General features: G+C 38.6%; 1 protein-coding gene across 4 annotated transcripts in view; it reads left to right on the plus strand.

Annotated features, from left to right (window-relative positions):
* The window catches only part of LOC124289093 (5-hydroxytryptamine receptor-like), a 136,182-nt gene that overhangs the window by 84,649 nt on the left and 28,678 nt on the right, over positions 1-22,855 (plus strand). For 3 of the 4 annotated variants that reach the window (XM_046725693.1, XM_046725694.1, XM_046725696.1), the window contains exon 2: positions 9,505-9,551. The gene's annotated coding sequence lies outside the window, so the exon portion shown is untranslated. Of the gene's footprint in view, positions 1-9,173; positions 9,336-9,504; positions 9,552-22,855 lie in introns of those variants that run through there. The other variant, XM_046725695.1, reaches the window with a different exon arrangement.

Here is a 22,855-nt window from a genome sequence, read left to right on the forward strand (position 1 = left end):
CCGACTGCATATATACTCCTCAGAATCCGAGTTAGAATTGGTCTTCAGGAACCGAGTCTTGTCGTAAAAGGCTACTAACGGAATCAGGTGGTGAAGGTGACTTGGTTGACAGATGTCATCGTATCCAAATTGTGTAGATCGATGCTCATGCTATTGATCACTGGCTTGTCTTGTCCAGACTGGTCTTGTCCCGCAATATAGCTGGAATGTTGCTGAGTGCGGCATTAAACAAAAAACCAACCAACCGACTGTTTATGGCAGAAGTATAACACTAGCATTGTGCTGGACAATGGTACTCCATCACGTCGAACCCGGAGACACATATATCACAGTTAACAATGGGTCCCTGCAGATGCTTGTCAATGAGACGTCACCCACCGCGCTAGGCTAACACGTAGCTATACGTTATCAATTGAAAACATCTTTGTTCCAACAATTCCCCACAGGCTGTCCCCAAATAGGGAGTCATCCCCCATGAATTTCATATCCAGGATGTCTTACACGGGCAACATAACCAGGAGATATTATATCAAACTGCCTTGGTATTTCCCGTGTACCCGCTTTAGTCCATAAATGGAATCAAATCCTCGCCTTGTCTCCCCGCCATGACTACCAATCTCCAGTACCACCTGCTGCCACAACACAGGGGCAATTACAGAGATGCTACTATATCTGTTTCTGGCGGGGTCCAAAGACAGTCTCCAAACAAGTTATCAGTAGCTCGTCGACTGTACCAACCCTCCCCAGGGCGAGACGGGCACAGTCCTTCCATGCCGTAGTTGACCCTCTGTCTGGTCGATTATATTTATGTTCCTACTGTAATCAGACTGCAATAGGGGAAAGAAGACTGTGGGTTTTAGATTTAACCCCAGGATAGATTTGGTCAGACTGCGGCCCGGAAGAAAGAATAAATATATCTCTCTGGACGGACTCAATTAGGAGATATGGTCTTCTCGTCGGCGTATAAACCTGGATGAGAGTTGCCGATGGTAAAACAACTACCAAATATAATTACCATTGGGAACTTTGGATAGGCACGTTTCTTCCACCATACTGTCACCTTTCTTTCACTTGAGCAAACAAAACAGCGTTTGTCTTACGTATTGCAATACAGATTTTATCATTGTCCCACGGGCGAGCGTATTGGCGTTGATGTGTAAAGAGGGAAGGGTTTACGAAACGTGGCATAATATGTTCAATGTAAGAGCTAACGATTTCGTTCGTATTCACTGGCAGGGTGGTTTTTGTTAAAAAATCCAATTTCAGCACATCAACAATTCTTTAAAAAATCAATTGTAAAACCATTGGTGCCAGTCCATGCAGACAGCCCGAAATAACTCTTCATTTTGCCACGTAGCTAAACACTGCCAAGAGGCCAAACCAATAGGGTATTGCATGATTAGATTGTGAGCCACTTGTTCACTGACAGACGCCTTACTTAAGACTTCAAAGGACTCTCTGTAAATTGTCGACTTGGAATATGATTTCTTTGACGATATGTACGCCTATAGACTTTAATCCCAGCGGAGAACCAGTCTAGACCCGACGTCAGTTCATCAATATTGTGCATTAGTAATAATTCATAGGCCTAGTGTGACATTATTTGTACAAGATCACCACGGACTATGATAGCTCATCACTCAAATGTGTTCGTATTTACTTACAGTTGTCTGATTCTGAAAGGCACATATACCGTTACTATTGTTAAATTAACTGTAATTTGGACTGGGATAGTGGACATGTTTCACAATCCGAAACACTTATGGCATCGAATAACCACAGGTGTTGTGCTGGGAGTTCTCCCTTCCATACATGCGGACTATTTAAGATAAGGAAACGGCATTGGAAAACCTCCATGGACACTTCCCAGATACATTTCGCTGCTATGATACCAGTGAATACCATAATCGCCAATTAGCGACCAATGGGAAGCCAACATAATTCCGGTTGAGATGGCTGTGTTTGTCCCATGGGTGTCAAAAATTGACACGATAGCGCCCTCTAGGGGCTTCCCATAATGCAGGCGGATGGGAGATATCATAAATATTACTTACGCTGTGTGAACGAAAACAGAACACTGCCATGAACAATTGCAAAGAGAGTGTTCGGAAATGGAGCTGTTGTGGACGATAGCGATCCTCCCATAGTTTTTATATTGTCTGTAGCAACTCATCTCGCGGTGAGTTAATACCTTTGAATGTACGCTCTTGATAACTGACACTTCTGTGAAATGTTCGTTGACGTTTGTTAACATAGCATTTATTGCAATTATCGCTCTCACGCCTGTGTGGATATATGTGATAGAGGCATGATGGGTCATATGTGCAGAAAGGTCTTTCAAATCAGGATAATTCACATTGGTTGACACAAAAAAGTAATGTTCAGTAATTGAATTTCTTTCATTTAATTTCCATACATGTCAAATGTGACTTGACAGTTGCAACAAAATGCAATGCGCGTTGAAAGAGTGTGAATTTCAATGTATTTCAGCTCGAATTTTTCAAATATATCAAACTGCACTTAAAGAAAATCGTTAGCTTGGCATATTTCTGTAGAGTGGTTTCAGGCTTTAAGAGCAATTTTATACCCTGCAGAACACGACTCTTTTATATTAATATCCACCACTGTCAATCTGTCATGGCTTGGCCGTGATAACTGATGACGTGGCATCTACTTCATTATAGCTTTACTGTTATCATTGCAACCAGAGGACACTGTCGTAAATATACGCGTGGTTGGATGACTGTAATCATAATTACCACAGAAAAATGTAGAATTTATGTCGGTGTCTATATTAATGTTTTCATCATAAGCAGAGGAAAATGTAATGGTGTATTATCCTCACAAGCAGAAGAAAATGTCATACATACATGCGTACCTGTATTAAAGTTTTGATCACAAGCAGGGGAAAATGTAAAAGAATAAGTGCGTAGCTGTATTAAAGTTTTGATCACAAGCAGGGGAAAATGTAAAAAAATAAGTGCGTAGCTGTATTAAAGTTTTCATCACAAGCAGGGGAAAATGTCATAAACATATGCGTAGCTGTATTAAAGTTTTCATCATAAGCAGAGGAAAATGTAAAAATATAAGTGCGTAGCTGTATTAAAGTTTTGATCACAAGCAGGGGAATATGTCATAAACATAAGCGTAGCTGTATTAAAGTTTTGATCACAAGCAGGGGAATATGTCATAAACATATGCGTAGCTGTATTAAAGTTTTCATCACAAGCAGGGGAATATGTCATAAACATAAGCGTAGCTGTATTAAAGTTTTCATCATAAGCAGAGGAAAATGTCATAAACATATGCGTAGCTGTATTAAAGTTTTCATCATAAGCAGAGGAAAATGTAAAAAAATAAGTGCGAAGCTGTATTAAAGTTTTCATCACAAGCAGGGGAAAATGTAAAAAAATAAATGCGTAGCTGTATTAAAGTTTTCATCACAAGCAGGGGAATATGTCATAAACATATACGTAGCTGTATTAAAGTTTTCACCTCAAGCAGAGGAAAATGTCATAAATATACGTGTGGCTGTGTTAATGTTATCACAGGCAGAGGCAAGTGTCATAAATATATCCGTGGGGATTTCATGTTATCATCACAAGCAGAGGAAAATATCGCAAATATACGTGTGTCTGCGTTAATGTTATCTTCACCACCACGCGAAAATGTCATTAATACACGTGTAGCTTTAATGTTTGTATCACAAGCAGAGGAAACTGTCATTAATACACGTGCAGCGTTAATGTTTTCATCACAAGCAGAGGAAAATGTCATAAATACGCGTGAAATGTTATCATCACCACCACAGAACAATGTCAAAACTACGCGTGAAGTTGTATCAATGTTTTCATCACTAGAAGAGTACAATGGCACAAACATACGTGAGTCTGTGATACTGTTGTATTATTTAGTGCCCCTCAAGTCAATATTTGAGTCAATGTTCACTGCTGTAGTCACTTGTGTCGTTTCGTGGCCTTTATGGATCGAGTTGAATAATTATACTGCAGAGTATCGTTGTTGTAACAATTGTCATAAGGAGAGTTAGTTGTGTCTGTAAGAAATTAGATGATGGTGATGGTGATGATGATGATGATGATGGTGATGATGATGGTGATGATGATGATTATGATGATGATGGTGGTGATGGTGGTGGTGATGATGATGGTGATGATGATGATGATGATGATGATGGGATGCTGATGGTGATGATGGTGATGATGATGATGATGATGATGATGATGATGATGGTGATGATGATGGGATGATGGTGGTGATGGTGGTGGTGATGATGATGGTGATGGTGGTGAAACAACTGCTACCACTGCTTCCGATACTTTCCGATCTCAGACAATTCTATCAACGTGATCTAACCAGCCAAGATCTGCATCGCGCTGCAGCTCTTTAAGCGTAATGATGTCCCACTGAAACTAAACGAGTTCTGTTACCGATAACCTTCTGAAAGCAATAACATGGAACTTTAGCGCATCAAACAGACTGGCAACCTATTCTCATCAAGACACGTCATTATCACAGTCATAAGTGTGAATTAAAATCATAATTTACAAAAAAAATGTAAAAAATGTTTACGCCTAGCTGGCCAACACAATCATAATCTCAAATCTCAAAATAGCAATGTATTGTATCACCATAGGACTCTAATCATCGCCGTCTGGAGGTCACTGCTCGGTCATGACGCAAACAAATGTCCTGGAAATGGCATAATTAGCGAATCGCACAGTAGGGCAAATTAATGTTGCAGCGGAAGAGAAAAAGGACATTTAACGTCTTGGAAAACTGAATACAGTATAGTTGGGCGCGTCAGGGCTGAGTGGGTTTCTTCATCACTCCACTGTGTAAGTTTTCTATATTATTTATTGTCAGTTTCAGCAACTCCTAAGGCCTTTTCCTCGCGATGTAAATGATAAAGCTTGTTCGAAGCGGAGAATGTGTGCTTTATGGTAACTCGGGACGATAAAATTTGCCAGCATCAATTCTCACTCGAAAAAGAATAGACGAGCCGAAAATAAAAGATCACTTAGGACCATACGCCTCGGACGATAATATCGCCAACAAAGGCATGGGACGTGATGGAAACAAACTTAATTTGCCTTTCAAATATTATATTGTGGGGTTCCTCTCTTTCTTTCACCATTCATAGTGACACTAAATATGTAGCTTTCTTTTGTACGTGCCTTATTGTCAATGTGGGCGTCTGATGGCGCATGGTTCGCATCAGCGTCAAACAACGTCAGCGTCTGTCACGTCGTTGGATTGATCTGCACGTAACTCACGCATATGTATGTGAAAAGCCTTGTTAATGATGTTGGTGCTGTATATATTGACATACATTACACGTAACTAAACGACAAGGCGAGCATGTAACAAATGATCAGGCCCCTTGCATATTGTAGTAATCGTACGTAATGACTTAATTGAACAGGTAGTCTTGCACAACGTGTCATAGTACCCATGCGTTGTTGGACCCTGAGGATAAACTCAGTCACAGGTTTGTCTAGTCCAGACCCTATCACTTTTTACGTAGATCGATGATGTTGTGTTCCCGTGAAGATCCAGGTTAGAATTGATCTTCAGTAACCCATGATTGTCGTAAGAGGCAACTAACGGGATCGGGTGGTCAGGCTCGCTGACTTGGTTGACACATGTCATCGTATCCCAATTGCGTAGACCGATGATCATGATGTAAGTCATTGATTGTCTGATGCAGACTCGACTATTTTCAGACTGCGGCCATATAGCTGGAATATTTCGAGAGTGCAGCGTTAAACAATAAACAAACACACACACAAACAAACACACAAACAAACACACACACACACACACACACACACATAGACAAAACCGTCAGATTGCCACACAGCTGAAGCGAACACACAAACATCAGGACTATATTTCATGAAATATAAAACTGATATTTTATTAGATTAAATCGAGAATGAACATATGTATCATATTACGAACATGATAGTGGCATTAGTGGAATTGCGGTATAAAAAACTGACTCGTGAATATTGCGAACAAATCAGATTTGATCTTAGCGTTGGGAATTAACGCCGGGAGAAGTCTTGTTTTGGGATAGCACATAGCGCCTAGTTTGACAGAACACTCAAAGCATTTTTATCCGTTTCCCTTACAATCATTTAAAATAGATTAAGAATATGCACTGTCAGTTGTTACATGATGCAATGTAATCTCTTGAAAGGGTACGAAATCAACGTCCTTTTTACCGTAGTTTAATTATATTACAACGGTGAAGCTTGTTTCTGGAGGTCATAAACGCTCGAAATGATGAATATCAGAGTCATCTAACACTTTGATTAGTCGATTGTGCACCCACATCAAGGATAACCAGGGATTCGAACCAAGGATCTGCGGATTCTTCCTAATACATATGCTCATTGTACTGACTCTCCATATTACGTGTCTTGTTGACATTGGGATTAGTTTCCAAACTGGTATCAAATGTGTGGGAGGATATTACGAGTTCGAATCCAGGATCGACAGAATTATGTTTTTAAGAATTTATTCCCGTGCTGGTGGATTTCATTTAGTTAGTAAACGTCTGAGACTTACATTAGTCCGGGGTTTATCGCACATCAAGAACAACCAGGATGGTATAGCTGGAATATTGTTCAAAATGGCGTAAACCTCAATTCACTCACTCACTTTAGGAGTTCAGTGAGTGAGTGAGTTTAGTTTTACGCCGCTTTTAGCAATATTCCAGCAATATCACGGCGGGGGACACCAGAAATGGGCTTCACACACTTCACCCATGTAGGGAATCGAACCCGGGCCTTCGGCGTGACGAGCGAACGCTTTAACCACCAGGCTACCCCACCGCCCCTAGGAGTTTAGTTTGGATGATTAATCACTTGTCTATTTTAGGGTTCTCAGCAAACCATTTCCTGTGTCTCGATTTAGGTGTTGTGGAATTATAAACCATGGCTGCTTGCCTGGGTCAATCACTGTTATTTAAATCACAACTGACGCATAATGACTTTTCCATACAGAAAACCCGTTAGATTGTCGCTGGTTAAAATTGAGGCCGTAATTGCGAAAGAGTTCGCAAGCAGGTCCCAGTGGGTCAAGCCAGCACCTATTCAAGCATGCCTAAAATTTGCATGTGTAAATAACCTGAAAATACCTCCGTATTGATCTTATTAATCACTCCATTTGATTATCATAATTTTCTCATTCAGAATTAAACAAACCTGAGGTAAAATATCTTGCAAATAATTGGTTACCGAAGAGAGGGCTTTAGCAACGCTGAGTTGCGTTCTCCTGCAAATGGCTATTTAAATAGCCCATACTCTGCAAAATTACTCCTTAAATGGCTGCTTGGTTGTCGGAAACCTGTGATCAATGATAACTTGATTTCAATAGATATTGTGAATCCGTGTGTTAAATTGTTGTGTAAGCTGTCAGAAAGATTCAAACTTGGGATAGTATTCTTCCCGTAATTGTATTGTGAATGTCTAAACTGTTTCATATTTGTGAGATGTACGTTTCATCTGTCATGAAAGTGAGATTACAGAGACAGGAATTCCAGAGTATTTATGATGAGTTATGGCTGGTTTTTTTCCCTTTGAGGAATTCGTTTTTGGTCTTTGAGGATAGGAAAGGATCGATGACCGGATAGAGTAGTGAGTTGAAGAAGTATGGCATCAAGGCAAGCAGTATGACTGCATCCTTTAGCTGCTGCGGCTGGGGTAGTGATCGACACATATGCTGCATCTAGGCCACGTGGATGAGTGAGTTTAGCTTTACGGCGCTTTTTGAAACGTTACAGCAATTTCACGGCGGGGGACACCAAAAATAGGCTTCACATATTGTACACATGTGGGAATGAAACCCGCGAAATAACGCTTTAATCGTCCCCGGTCAGTCATTTTATACATATATAAATGTACAGAAATCTGATTTTTTAGACCACAATGAATCGAGTTAACCGTATTTCGAGTAAGACATGATATATGTGTTTGTCTGAAGACAGTTTTGATAAACATTATTTCTTAGGGGGACAGACCTCAAGGGATGGGGTGGGCGGAGGGTGGAGAGAGAGAGTGAGTGAGTGAGTAGTTTAGTTTAGTTTTAGGCCACACTGAGCAATATTCCAGCTATAAGGCGGCGGTCTGTAAATTTTCGAGTCTGGACCAGAAAATCCAGTGATCAAAAGCATGAGCATCGATCTGAGCAATTGGGATACGATGACATGTGTCATCCTGGTGCGGATATCTGTGTGTGCAAGAATGTGTGTCGCTATATTGTTAAGTCTAACCGTAAATACAAACAAAATTATTTAATTTAAAAAAAAAAAATTGAGTAAGTTTGCTCACAGAAACAGCGCCAATGTATCATGTTTTTGTGTTTTTATGCGCTTCTTAATTAACAGCTTACAGACGACGCCAACCCATACCCATTTAGTGACTTGCAAAGTTTTAATCATTAATCTGTGAAACCACATGCAAAATGTGTGTCGTTGGTATCAAAATCCTATAACTTGTACCCAGCCAAGCTATTGAGTCACGTGATGAAAATTACCGTTACATCTTTTTTACGTCTTGTCGCCTTGGCAACAACTGATTCCTAATTGAACTCACTTGAATGACTTTATCATAAGCACATGTGATTGAATTAATTATACGATGTTGAATTAAGAGCTAACACATTATGCTCACCGAGCTTACTCATTTTCATTGCAATGGTTGGAGCATATTATAGCACCGTTTTCCAGCTCGTACCGTTCTTGCCCCGTTTATTCCCGTTCAACCGGTGTAATCCATCAGCATGTTGTATGCCGTATGTTCCCGTGAGGAAACACACGTCGTCAATATCACTTTATCGACGTTTAATTATCCTTCTAATAAACGTTATTAAATAACAGTACGCAATACCAGGATTTGGGCACCACTCCTCTACTGTAACACTCAAGCTCGTATCAATAAATATAACCAAAGTTGTAACATGAGTCAGAGAGTAGGTAATAAATGACAGCTACTCGTCATTAGACCACGATAAACACTAATTCTTCACTAGAGTTAAAAAAATCAGTTTTCTCATAATACGCAAGCATGATATTATCGTACAAGAATCAAGCATTCAACCTGCATCATGTCCGCTTCAACTGGGTGCTTTGTTGATATTGACGAAAACTGCAGTTGGTCTTTTCCGTCTGTTTCTACCTGTGCACAAACTGTCAATCAAACCAGCTGAAACGTACAATGGTAATCTATATTGTTCGTGAGAGGAGAGCTGTTGAACATTGATCCAGACTTCTAGTGACTAGCCCGTCACCGCGTCCACCTCCCCAGCAGGTAGGGTGCCCAGGGTCATTAGCGCCACGATCGATGACATGTACATATAACCACGAATTTACATACCACTCCAAGTAATCATAAGTCTAGCGTTGCCGTGTCAATGTCATTACGTAATCACGTGCGATGCATGTCAACAGCAGCACTAATTCTTCCAATTTGATTGCAGGAGGTGTGTGCAGGATTTCCTTCCAAGAGTACAACTGCGGACATTAGGTAAGCGACATTTATACACTTTCTTATCTATTTTACAGAAAACAACCAATACAAAGTTACTACGCTAAATTTAATCTGTTCCAGGGCGGCGTTATAGTGTCCTGATTGTTGTGTGGATGAATAAATACATAAAATAGCACTGTATCTTTTAAGAGCATGTGAGGCTCCGCTAGGAAGCCTTCTGGTTTAAGCGTTCACCAGTTTCGTCGGATATTTGGGTTCGATTACCTACATATTAGTGATTCCATATCTGGTGTCTCAGTCAGGGCTTGACTGTTGCTAAAACGGTGCAAAATGACATGCTTGGGCAGTGTCGAAACTTGCAATTGCACCATGTATCAAACTGCTTCCAAATTGACAATACAGCAAATATCTTCAATTGACATTTAGAAGATGAAGATGGGATGATGAAGAAAAAACCCAATTTTATAGATGCAGAATATCTTTCGGTGTAGAATATCCTTCATGTATATATTCTCCTTGTGCATAATGTTGTGTATAACGGTGTTGTCATCTACACCGAAACGTCACATCTATTGCAATGAAGTTGTCTGTTCATAAAACTGTTCTTCTTCAATATATCAAATGTTTCAATGTTTATCTATGACGTTGTTGAAGTCTATTCTTGTCCAAAATTACACACATGGTCATCGTTTATGTATGCTTGTCAGAAATCTTTCCCCTGCGGCTCCAAGTTGTCAATGAATGATCGGTTTGTAGTTTTATGTAGCGCGTGGGAATATTTAATGGATTACGGACACTCTGGTTCATCCATATGAAATTATTCCCGAGGCTAGTGGCCCATCCGTTAACCTAAATACGGGCAATTTGAATACCGTGCCCACCATATGAAAGTACTATCTACAATAGCAATGTAGGCGATTAGTACACTGGCTAACTAAATGTACTGCAGTATTAAACGTAAGCTGACAGGCCTGCTAACAATGTGATTCACCTTCTATGAATCTCCTGTCGGTTATTGTCCCTGAGGCTGAGTTGGAAGGGTGTTTTTTTAAGTGGCTTTTATCACAATTGTAACCATATCATTGATGGCTGATTGGCTATACATATTGCACCCACATGGAATCGAACCTGGCAAACGCCTTAACCACATGCATTTACTGTACAATGACAAAACAATTAGCATGTGTGTATATAACATTCCGGCACAAGGAAAACACATCATTCTACCGCATGTAAAATGTATAGTATATTTTACGGTTTTATATAAACTATTTCAGAATATACAAGTGCACGGTACTAACATATGTATATAAACCATTCTAGTTTGGTCAAAAACCATTCTAGCATATGTATATAATCCATTCTGGTTTAGTTATAGAACTATTCCTGAATAGTATATAAATCATTCTGGTTTGGTTATAAACCATTCTGGCATATGTATATAAACCATTCTAGTTTGGACATAAACCATTCTGGCATATGTATATAAACCATTCTGGTTTGGTTATAGAACTATTCCAGAATATGTATATAAATCATTCTGGTTTGGTTATAAACCATTCTGGCATATGTAAATAAACCATTCTAGTTTGGACATAAACCATTCTGGCATATGTATATAAACCATTCTGGTTTGGTCATAAACCATTCTAGCACAGGTATATAAACCATTATAGCATACGTAAAATACATCATTCTACCAAATGTACAAATGTATATAAACCTTTACGGATTGTATATAAACTATTACAGCATATGTGAGTACATTGCACTAGCATGTGTATATAAACCATGCTGGTTTGATAAGAAACCATTCTGGCAGATGTGTATAAACCATGATGGTTTGGTAATAAATCATTCTGACATATTTATGTTATCCTAACTATGGCATATGTATATAAACAATTTACTTTTGGTTGTAAGCAACTCTATCATATGTATTCTGTCATATGTATATGTAAATGAGTGAGTGAGTGAGTGAGTATATGTAAATAAATCATAAGATGCCTCTGGTGCCATGTTAGCTGACGAAATAAGTGCTCAGTTAATGTCACATTGTATTTGTCTACGTTAACAATAATGCAGCTTCGTCCAGTGGGACTTTTTCATGACTGTATATGTCATGACTCTGCCAGAGTATAACCATACTATAAGCCATTGTAGAATCCTCTCTGTTGAATTGACTGTCCCCCATCCTGATATTGCTGGAATATTGCTCCAGTTGGGGTAAAACCTCACTAAGTCACTCACTCACACACTGACTCACTCACTCAGGCATTACACAAGTATCACCACACCAGTTAAGTACAACTATCGTTGTCATAAGAAGAGACGATCAAGGTCATGTTGCCCTGTGAAACATGTATTTCAGCTGATCGCATACCTCGTCTCGTCGATGCTCACAAAAGCAACAAAATACACCATTGAAATCATTTATGTATAAACCTACTCTGAATAGTTGTGCCATATGGTAACAACTATATATAGCACCTGACACAATCATTCAACGCATGACAGATGATGTATTTTAGTCTGCATTTTATTACATCACGCAGTGACCATACCCACGACAACAGTTATGACCTAAATAGAATATAGTAGCGAATTACACATAGAGGAGAATGTCATATGCATGGTTCTGCTTCAAAACTACATTCTAACTATTATAAACTATATCGATAGAATATATGTGTGAGTGAGTGAGTTTAGTTTTACGCCGCACTCAGCAATATTCCAGCTATATGGCGGCGGTCTGTAAATAATCGAGTCTGGACCAGACAATTCGGTGATCAACAGCATGAGCATCGACCTACGCAATTGGGATACGATGACATGTGTCAACCAAGTTTGGGGCGGTGGGGTAGTCTAGTGGTTAAAGCGTTGGCTCGTCACGCCGAAGACCCGGGTTCGAATCCCCACATGGGTACAATGTGTTAAGCCCATTTCTGGTGTCCCCCGTCGTGATATTGCTGGAATATTGCTAAAAGCGGCGTAGAACCAAACTCAGTCAGTCAGTCAGTCAACCAAGTCACCGTGACCACCTGATTCCGTTAGTCGCCTCTTGCGACAAGGATGGGTTACTGAAGATCAATTTTAGCCCGGATCTTCACGGGTTGGAATGTATGGAAAAGGCTGACTGTAAAACATTGACGTTGGAAACTTGCTATGTCTGATGCACCTGGTACCATCAATGATTTTCAGCGACCCATTCATATAATTTCAATCGCTATTCTGCCTTTTACGTCCAATAGAATCTGTTTATGCAGATAATAGAGACTGATTATCTTCGGGCGTTGGCGTATTGTATGAGTATTGATTATTTATTGATGTCACACCATACGCTTGCTAAAGTGCAAACTTTGAGTTGAAGTTGTAAAAGACCACCGGAGTGGGTGGAGTGGAACTTCCACGAACTTCCTTATCGAAAAAAACATCTTGTCCCAGAAATTAATTGATTGTTTGTTTGTTATTTTACGCCGCAATCAAGCTTTATGCGAGCTATATGGCGGTGGTCTATAAATAATCGAGTTTGGACCAAACAATCCAGTGATCAACAGCATGAGCATTGATCTTTGCAATGGGAATACGATGTCATTTGTCAACAAAGTCAGCGAGCCTGACCACCCGATCCCGTTAGTCGCCTCTTATGACAAACATGGGTTGATGAAGACCAGTTCCAACCCAGATCTTCACGGGTCAGTAAATACTTAGAAAAACACGACACGATTTTGTCACAAAAATGACATTGATGCAAAGTCATTTTACCCCAAAATGTTAAACGCATAATTTTTAGTGAACAAATCATCTGGTTTTGCTTCCCTACGCCATCCCTTACCTCTACCGAATGATTCACTAGTCGCTCCGCAATTTGTCCACCACACAGCTGTTGTCGTTGATGTTGCGTTGATGTGCAGGTTCATGTCGTCGTTTAATGTAGCAGACACAAGTGCTGCTACAGTGAGTCGATTTGAATAACGTGTTGTCCAGTATCACGATGCATTGAACGGATAGTCTTTATTTGTAGGGTGTATGGTGAATATTGATAGTTATTGTCCTGTCATCTGGCCAAGATATTGATGCAAGAGTGATACAATACCTGTACAAGAATCTGTATTGAGACGTCGCACTCACGAAATATAAGAAGTTTCTATCCCAAAAGTTTGAATCAATATTGTATCTCCACCTTGTTACAAAAATGTATTTCTTCGTTGTTTCGTATGTTGCAAAATAGGTAGCGGTGGTGTAGCCTAATGGTTAAGCTGGAGGCCGTGGTTCGATTCCCCACATGGGTACAATATGTGAAACCCATTTCTGGTGTCCCCCGTCGCGATATTGCTGGAGTATTGCTAAAACCTGCGTGAAACTTTACTCACTCACTCACATTTTTTTAGAAGCAGCAGCGTCTCCGCACTCGTATGCAACAGACCTTTATCAGAACTATGTCCAATGGAATCTGAGACTGACATGGCTTTGGCGTTACCGTTTCCCATTTACGTATAGAATGTAAACTACTCGTAATGTTATAATTGGCAAGGTAAATTGACAGATTATAGACAGGATTTGAAAATCGGTCCATTTCATGTTAATCCCGGCGTCTTGTGCGACTGATGGAAACCCGCTGAGTGTGATAATATGAAACTAATCTAACTCTACGGTGCACAGGCAGATGCAGATGGAGTTTATCACGTATCTGACATTGGTCCACATGCTGGGGTAGAGTGGTATTTTAGTCGCGGACCACGTTGACAAGTGACTCGCTAATTTCGCTGCACTCGCGCGTCGCGTATTCTCATAAGGGGATTAACGGCTATTGAATCGTTGAAAGCTCTCTCGATTTTAGACGTGAACGCTTGATGTCGACTAATGGACGTGCATACTGTATCGGTGCAACAATTCCAAAGAGTTGCATAACGTTAAGCTAACACTCCCACCTACCTGGCAACTCCCAAGTAGCTCAAATGCATTTCATTATACGTTATATAATATACACTAAAGAAAATTATTATTGTCTTCAATAACAGCATTAGTAGTTTGGGTAGTACTGTAGTAGCACATTGCAGTGGTATCTGTGGAAATACTAGTGTAGTTGTGGTAGTGGTGGTTATAAAGTAGTAGTTTAAATGAAGTTAGTAGTAGCGGTAGTATTAATATAGGCATGGTATTGTTGCAATATTGGTAAACGCGGCGTAAAACCATACTAACTCACGCATCTTCCTCAGAAATATTTATACACATGTACAAAAGTATCGCAACTCCTATTATTTTCAACCCAATTTAGCCATATATATTCATATCATAATTATATCTTTTTTGATTATTGTGACACTTTGTTCGCGCCACAAATTGATTTTAGATATGCACGTGTTACGATCACAGGCGAGCATCACGTGTAATACGTATAACCGTCACTAAGCAAATGTCAATTTTTTGTAAACTGATCTTACAGCTCGATAACCAATTGATTTCGTTGTTGATAAACAAATAGTGGGTCTCCTCAAATGACGACTGCTCAAAGATGGCAATTAACTGGTATGCAGAACGCTGGCATATTATTGAAGGCTATGGTAAGAGATTCTGATTGTCAGCAAGCGACTGTCCGTTGCTATACGACGAGCTTAGAAACACTGCAGGTGCACACTGGAATTGTTTTGGAGCGAGTACCGTTTGGCGTGGATTCATTGGTGGTGTGGGGTGCCTCTCACATGACTGTAAACTTGAAGTTTTACGATCAGACAAAATCTGAAACAGTGGTACATCGCTGCAGTCCTAGAAAGCAAAGCCAGAATTCACGGACGACAATGTCAGGCCAAGCCGTGCACATTGGTGACGTATTACGCCGACAGGCGATAACAACTGGACCATGGCCCCCCAGTAGTACACATCTCTATCCAACAGAGCATGCTTTGGGCATTTTGGGTCGCAAAATACGCCTGAGAGATCTTCAAGTAGAAAATCGTGAAGTATTGGAACAAGCCCTCTATCAAGAATGGAATGCCATACCACAACGTCAAATTCAACGTGTGATACAGTCGTCAGTGCAAAGAAGGGTTATGGATGTTATTCCAGTAGGCAGAAGTTACACCAGAAATGAACATTGTGATCGATTATTGATACTTATGGGATTTATGGGATCTTGAGTGAGTGAGTGAGTGAGTTAAATTATAAAATCACTTTGGCAATATTTCAGCCATATCGTGACTAAAACAGTAAATACTTTATACTTTTATTTTATCAAATATTCATCGCGATAGTAAGTTAAACTGAGGTTTGGATATGTTCCTATGCTGTGGTGATAACATATAATTGCAATTATGAAAAATGTGGGGTGTTGCGATACTTTTTCCCATTTGTATACATTATCCATCCTATATTAAACCCGTCTGTCAGCTATATCTTGACTTACAGGTTACGTTTGAAATAGAACATTCTTTCTTTCATCTTTGTCATTGTCGATCAACATGACGTATCGGTTTGAATAAACTGTTATCTATGACAGTCCGGGGTCTTTAGATCAATTGAAATCCAAACCGAAATTGACAATAAAATACCACACGTGGTGTGTGTGACGCATAGCGACAGAAGACGGAATCAATCATATTCAAGTTGACCCGATGTTGCATACTAAATTTGAAATATACAGTAAATCCGTCAGCATTATGATCACAACAGCCTACAATTTATGATGATTTGGTAAACTGTACAGGCAGACTGTTTATGGCCGGGTTTGAATGTCACATAATTATCATATGTGTTTACGAGTTGTTGACAGAATACTTTATTGTTCAAATTTATTAGGTCGAACACACTGAACAGACTGTTGCTTTGCGATTGACATACGGGAAATTTCATACGCATTATCGAGTAAATTTTAATGCAATATTTCAGTTTTGTCAAAGTATGAATAGAAGCTCAATAGACCAGTGATTGTCGTGAACACATGCAATGAAATGCCGCTTACATTACGTGTACCATATGCCGCTTGTCAAAGGACTGTTTCGATATGTGTCACTAGGATGAAATTTATGCACTTTTTATGGTAATTTATTCCGAAAGAATGTCGAATATTGACTTGAGACTCAGATGTGTTCGATGTTGGGCTTGTTTGGAAGGTGATCATTGTTCAAAACGGGTAATGTGAGTAATTGACATGGTCACTTTTATTTTTGCCACCGAGGCTGAAAACACGCAATTAGGAGCGAACGCTTGTTTGAAATCCTCGGCTTGATTGTTGTGAGGTGTTTACGAGGAAAAGCTTGTATTTTTGCAAAAGGTTCTGCACATCAACGGCCAAACCCGGTGCGTTTGATATTAAAATTGCAGGTCGGTTGAAGGAATTGAGGTATTAATCACCATTAGGGCGCTAGGCCGTGTCACATTCGTCTTGCCGCTTGAATTTGCATTGTCTCCGTGAAGTAATGATCAAAGAATATAAAAGGGACGGCCGTGTCAACGTCGTTGATGGAGAGCAGAACCGGAAACACCGTGGAGAAACATGGCACTCACAATTGCGCCAAACGCAATGTTTGAAGTGACTTAGAGCGATCGTGTAGGTCATCTCAACCTAGACGTAGACATGTAGCTAGCTGACATACGACATTTACATTGGATCAGAACAGAATCAATGTCTTCAAGGTGTAGTGTAGTGTAAATAGGTAACAGCATATGGGGGAATATATAATCTTAAGAAAAGCGTAGTACATGTTGGAGTGTATATAGTATATATACTATTCACACTTTGCTAAGGATAAAATCATGTATTCAACAGAAAACTATTATGTGGGGTCAAATCTGGTTTAAATACCTAAGTCTATTTTAAGCATGAATTTTAGATTTCAGTATGTCATTGCATCTGTGGATCCCATACCTGCTATTGAATGTGTTGTTTATTTGTCCATGATTCGTTCCATGATTACAAAATGGTTGATTGGTGCCATGAAAACCATTTTCATGGTTACTCATGTATCAAGTGCATAAGGTTAGATTAAAGTGACTATTTGCCTAATGAGGGGTACCATATTATTATTTATCCAGTTTTAAATGGATACAATTTCAAATTATGAATCTACGTTTAAGTAAAGTTGTCTTAGCAAAGTGTGAGTAGTATATATTGGAGTGTATATGAGATATATTGTATGAAGGAAACATTGTATGAAGGATATATTGTATGCTACAAACAGTGTATGAAAGGATATATTGTACCTAGGAAACAGTGTGTATATAGGAAATAGTTTATGAAAAATGCGTTGTACATGTATAAAGAAAATGATTGACGTAACATGTATTGCTTAGATGAAACTTTTTATGAAGGGTTGATTGTATTCTGAAAGAGTTTATGAAAGAAGAATGTATTATTCAACATAGGAAATAGTGTATGCAGAAAACATGTTTTGTTTCTATCCGTCAAGGAAGCCCTATGGAGGTAATTAACTGTCATGTTATGCTCTTGGGAATTAAAGGTTTTCAGAAATAACTTGGCCTTTCAATAATCCTCGGTACTGATCGTTATAAGTTTCTGTCAGCTCATCACCCACGTGTTGAGAAATTCTGGATTCTGATTCCGATTTAAAATTTCTGCAACTTGTTGAATATTCCTCATCGATCCATCCATCATTCTGTGGTGATATTGATGCCTCGCATCAACTTGTTCACATTCGAAAACTTTAATATTAGTTTACTGAGCCGCTGTAACGCAACGTCAACACATGTGACCCACTTTAACTGACGTTCTCGCGGGAATATTTGCTTATAAATATTACATTTGTTAAAGTTAATGCATTAAATTCAACCTTGCGATTCTTACGATTTTGAATGTTGTCTTTGTAGATGTAAGTAATACAAACATATAAAGTGATTCTAACTTTGGACCTGAATAGCGAACTATTTTACACAATCCATGTATCGTGAAAAGGTCACTTGTTGCGTAATGCTATATTTGTTTTGAGTTACAAACTGCTGGAAATTTCGAAGGCAGTAACGATGGGGTTTAAAATAGTTCGCGGCAGTTGTGATTATTGGAAAGAAAGATAATAACCAACTCGAAACTAGCAATTACGGTGTATCTTTCCCTTTGAATTTTTGTCGTAAATCGATAGCCTGCCTCTCTTGGGATCTGTGACATGTGATTATGTGACAGATCCCATACAGGAAACGCTGTATACATGGTATGTTGCACACAAGAAACACAGATTATGAGGCATATACTGGAAATAAGGAAACAGTTTATGAGGCTGACTATAACAAATTGTTTATGAACGATATCGCATGCTTGAAACAGTTCATGAAGCATTTGTTGTGTACAGGAAACATCGGTGCATGTATTGCACATGAACACATGGAACAGTTCATGAAGCATACATTGTATTATGAAAACTTAGATAACCAGGAAGGCATATCACATATAGGAAACAGTTTCGAGAGCTTGATATATAGGAACCACATTAAGAAACATAAATTGCACACAAACTTTAAGAAATATAAATTGCACACAGAAATCAGTTTATGAAACATAAATTGTACATTGTAATCAGTTTATGATGTATACTACCCATCAGAAGTTTAGACTCACTTAAAGCACTCACTATATGTTATGTATATATATATGTATATATATGTATATATATATATATATTTATATATATATATGGTTACATTGAAGATGAATTTCTCCACAAACTTGGGAGAACCACCTGAAAACCTTATGCGGATGAATTGCAAGAGGATCGTGTATCAATTGTTGAAAAGCATGTGCAAATATCGTGCACGTGAACAGCCGCGTGTTAGGGTAAAGTTTTGTTAAGAAATCGACAATTTTCACTGACTTTTAAGTGGCTACGTTTACACTAGTGAGTCTAAACTTTTGATGGGTAGTATATATATTGCATACAGGAATCAGTTTAGGGAGGATGCGTTGTGTGTATGGTGAACAGTGACTCTGTTCAGGATATGTTGTAAATTGGATATACAGTGCAAGGGGATGAGGTGTAGAACTGGGGACTGAAAGAATAACTCGCCGGAACATATATAGGAAACAGTTTATGAAGGAGACATTATAATGAGGAAACAGTTAATGAAGGAGTGAGTGAGTGAGTTAATATTTAACGTCACATCGGCAATATTTCAGCCATATCGTGACGAGAACACTTTATATCAACATTAAAATCAATAAATTTAGAACATAAAAAATATGTCATCGAAGGACAGTAAAACTACTAGAGTATCACAGCTCTTAATTTAAAACTAGCATGCAATCATAAATAGATATCACTATAGACAACAATGCAATATAAAAACGGGCTATTGATCACCAGCAACTGAAGGCTGATCACCATGCTAGGGACCATTGGGACTTACAGTACTTTGGCTACCTGCATGGACCCTAGCTGGATTTATATCAACTCTCAGCAGCTGGCGAGTTTGGTCAAATTTAGTTAAACTTAAAATGACAAAAATGCTACATCATATTCACATATTTAGGAAACAGTTTATAATTGATATATTGTACACAGGAAAAGGTTTATGAGCGATATATTATGAAACGGTTTATGAGACATATATTGTACATAGAAAACAGCCTAACAGATGTATATTGTACAGAGGAAACAGTTTATGAGACATATATTGTACATAGAAAACAGCCTATCAGATGTATATTGTACAGAGGAAACAGTTTATGAGACATATATTGTACATAGAAAACAGCCTATCAGATGTATATTGTACATAGACAACAGTGTATGGGAGTTATGTTATGTAGAGGAAACAGTTATAACAGGAAGCGTATTGCTGTCAAGACTATATTTCCCTGAGTACATGGTAACCAGTGGGCTGACACACACCATGCAATGTGTTGCAATACTTCATCAGTATGCAGGCCCACGAAAACGAATTTCATCGGTAAAGATTCCTACAGAGACATCTAATTCATTTTTCATGGCAATGTCTGTGTGCATTACTTGTTATAACGTACTATGTTATTGAAGCGGGTTGATCGGCCGTGGTTGATTGCTTTGTGATAGCACGCATAATACTCCAGTCACAATGGGTTTATTGATGATGGTAGCGATCCCGTGGCGTCCACAAAACACATGGATTCTGCAAACATGGGCTGCCATTGGTCTGTAGACGCGCGCATCTTTCAGGATCGTAATACATTCCCTGAACTCTGAGAGTACTGCCTTCAGTTCATATTGTTTGAAATGAATGGATTCAAGGAGCGTAGTTGTTGTTATATAAAACACACCAGTCCCATTCACAGAACACCAATGGCCTGAGTCGATATATCGACTTGTTGGCGACAATTATGCGAGTTTATCGCATGATTGCAGTACAGTGGGCTGGCTTGTAGACGGGAAGAATAACTAGCTGTAGATATGCAGCGAACAGTTTACGAAGGTTATACTGAACATAGGAAACGTTCTTTGAAGGATTGTATATCAGAAACACTTTTTGAAGGAAATATTGTATATAGGAAACTGTGCAATTGGTAGTTTGAAGAGGGGAACAATAACTAGCTGGTAGACATATAGGAAACAGATTACGAAGGGTATGCTGTATACGGGAAACTGTCCGTGAAGGATATGTCGTATATAGGAAATTGTACAATGGTTGTAGACGGGGAAAATATCTAGCTGTAGATATATAGGAAACACTTTGTGAAGGATATATTGTATGAAAGGAACGTTTTACTAAGGATGTACTCTATATAGGAAACAGTTTATAGCGAATATATGGTATGTAGACGTATATGGAGGAAATATTTATGAAGGAAACGTTTTAAGAAGGATATATTGCACTTATGAAACACATTTAGATGGATATACTGCATACAGGAAATAGTTTATGAAGAATACATCGACTTGAAAAATACATATTAAGGAGGTAGTGTACATAGAGAGGAGTGTGTGTAGGATTTACTGTATAGTGAGTGAGTTAAGTTTTACGCCACACTCAGCAATATTCCAGCCATATGAGGGCGGTCTGTAAATAGTCGACTTGTTCACATTCGAAAACTTTAAAATTAGTTTACAAGCCGCTGTAACGCTACGTCAACACGTGTGACCCACTTTAACTGACGTTCTCGCGGGAATATAAATATTACATTTGTTAAAGTTAATAAATTAAATTCATCCTTGCGATTCTTACGTTTTTTATTGAAAAATACATATTAAGGAGGTAGTGTACATAGAGAGGAGTGTGTGTAGGATATACTGTATAGTGAGTGAGTGAGTGAGTGAGTGAGTTAAGTTTTACGCCGCACTCAGCAATATTCCAGCTATATGACGGCGGTCTGTAAATACTCGAGTCTGGACCAGACAATCCAGTGATCAGCATCATGAATATCTATCTACGCAATTGGGATACGATGACATGTGTCAACCAAGTCAGCCAGCCTGACGACAAGCATGGGTTACTGAAGATCAATTCTAACCCGGATCTTCACGGGTGTAGACTGTATAATGTGTATCGAAAACAGTTTATAAAGGATGTGTTGTGTGTGGAAAACGATGGATGCAGTGTATATTGTACAGGGGAATCACTTACAGGGGATATTTTGATTAATATATATTATTCAAATGTTAATTTGAGCCCTTGGTTACATTATACTACATACTTCATGTTTTGTTTTTTTAAATTATGATATCTGACTACATGGAACTAACATGGACAGGCCATCACTGAATCTTGCAGTTTTCTTCAAGTCATTGTATAAGGTTTGAAAGTCATTGATTTTCTGTCATATGAGTTACGCCATGTCTCATTGACAAGGGAATACTACTTTTTTTATTTATATTTTTTAAAAATCATTTTATTTGTTCCCAAAATTGAGTACAAGCATACAACGTGTGGAGCCCCTATATAGTTAAGCAATAAATGCATAAATACATGATCAAAGTTCATTGGGTTCAACAAAAATGTTAGGTCAACTGATAGCATAGAGAGAATATACTCCAGTAAAATTATTCTCCTTTGATTAAAGATTACGTCAGAAATTAAATATTGAGAATAAAGGAAACCATTTGTCTGAAAATTTATCAGATTTATTGTTCCTTCTGGATATAAAATTTTCAACCGTATAAATGTCTTTCAAAATTTTAAAAAAATTATTAACTTTTGGAATTATTTCTTCAAAGTGCAAGTATATATATATTTTTTTGCAGATAAGATTATATGATTTAGTAATGGCTTATTTCCCAAAATTCCAAACCAAACCAAAGTCTTTGTTATTTCAAATTTCTGTATATTTGGGATTATCCAGTTTTCAAGTTCCTTCCAGAAGGTTTGGGCTACAACACATTCCCAATATACATGACATAAAGTTTCACTATCAACATTACAAAGGC

Source organism: Haliotis rubra, unplaced genomic scaffold, assembly GCF_003918875.1.
Source record: "Haliotis rubra isolate DU_JTF1 unplaced genomic scaffold, ASM391887v1 Scf432, whole genome shotgun sequence".
Lineage (NCBI taxonomy): Eukaryota > Metazoa > Mollusca > Gastropoda > Lepetellida > Haliotidae > Haliotis > Haliotis rubra.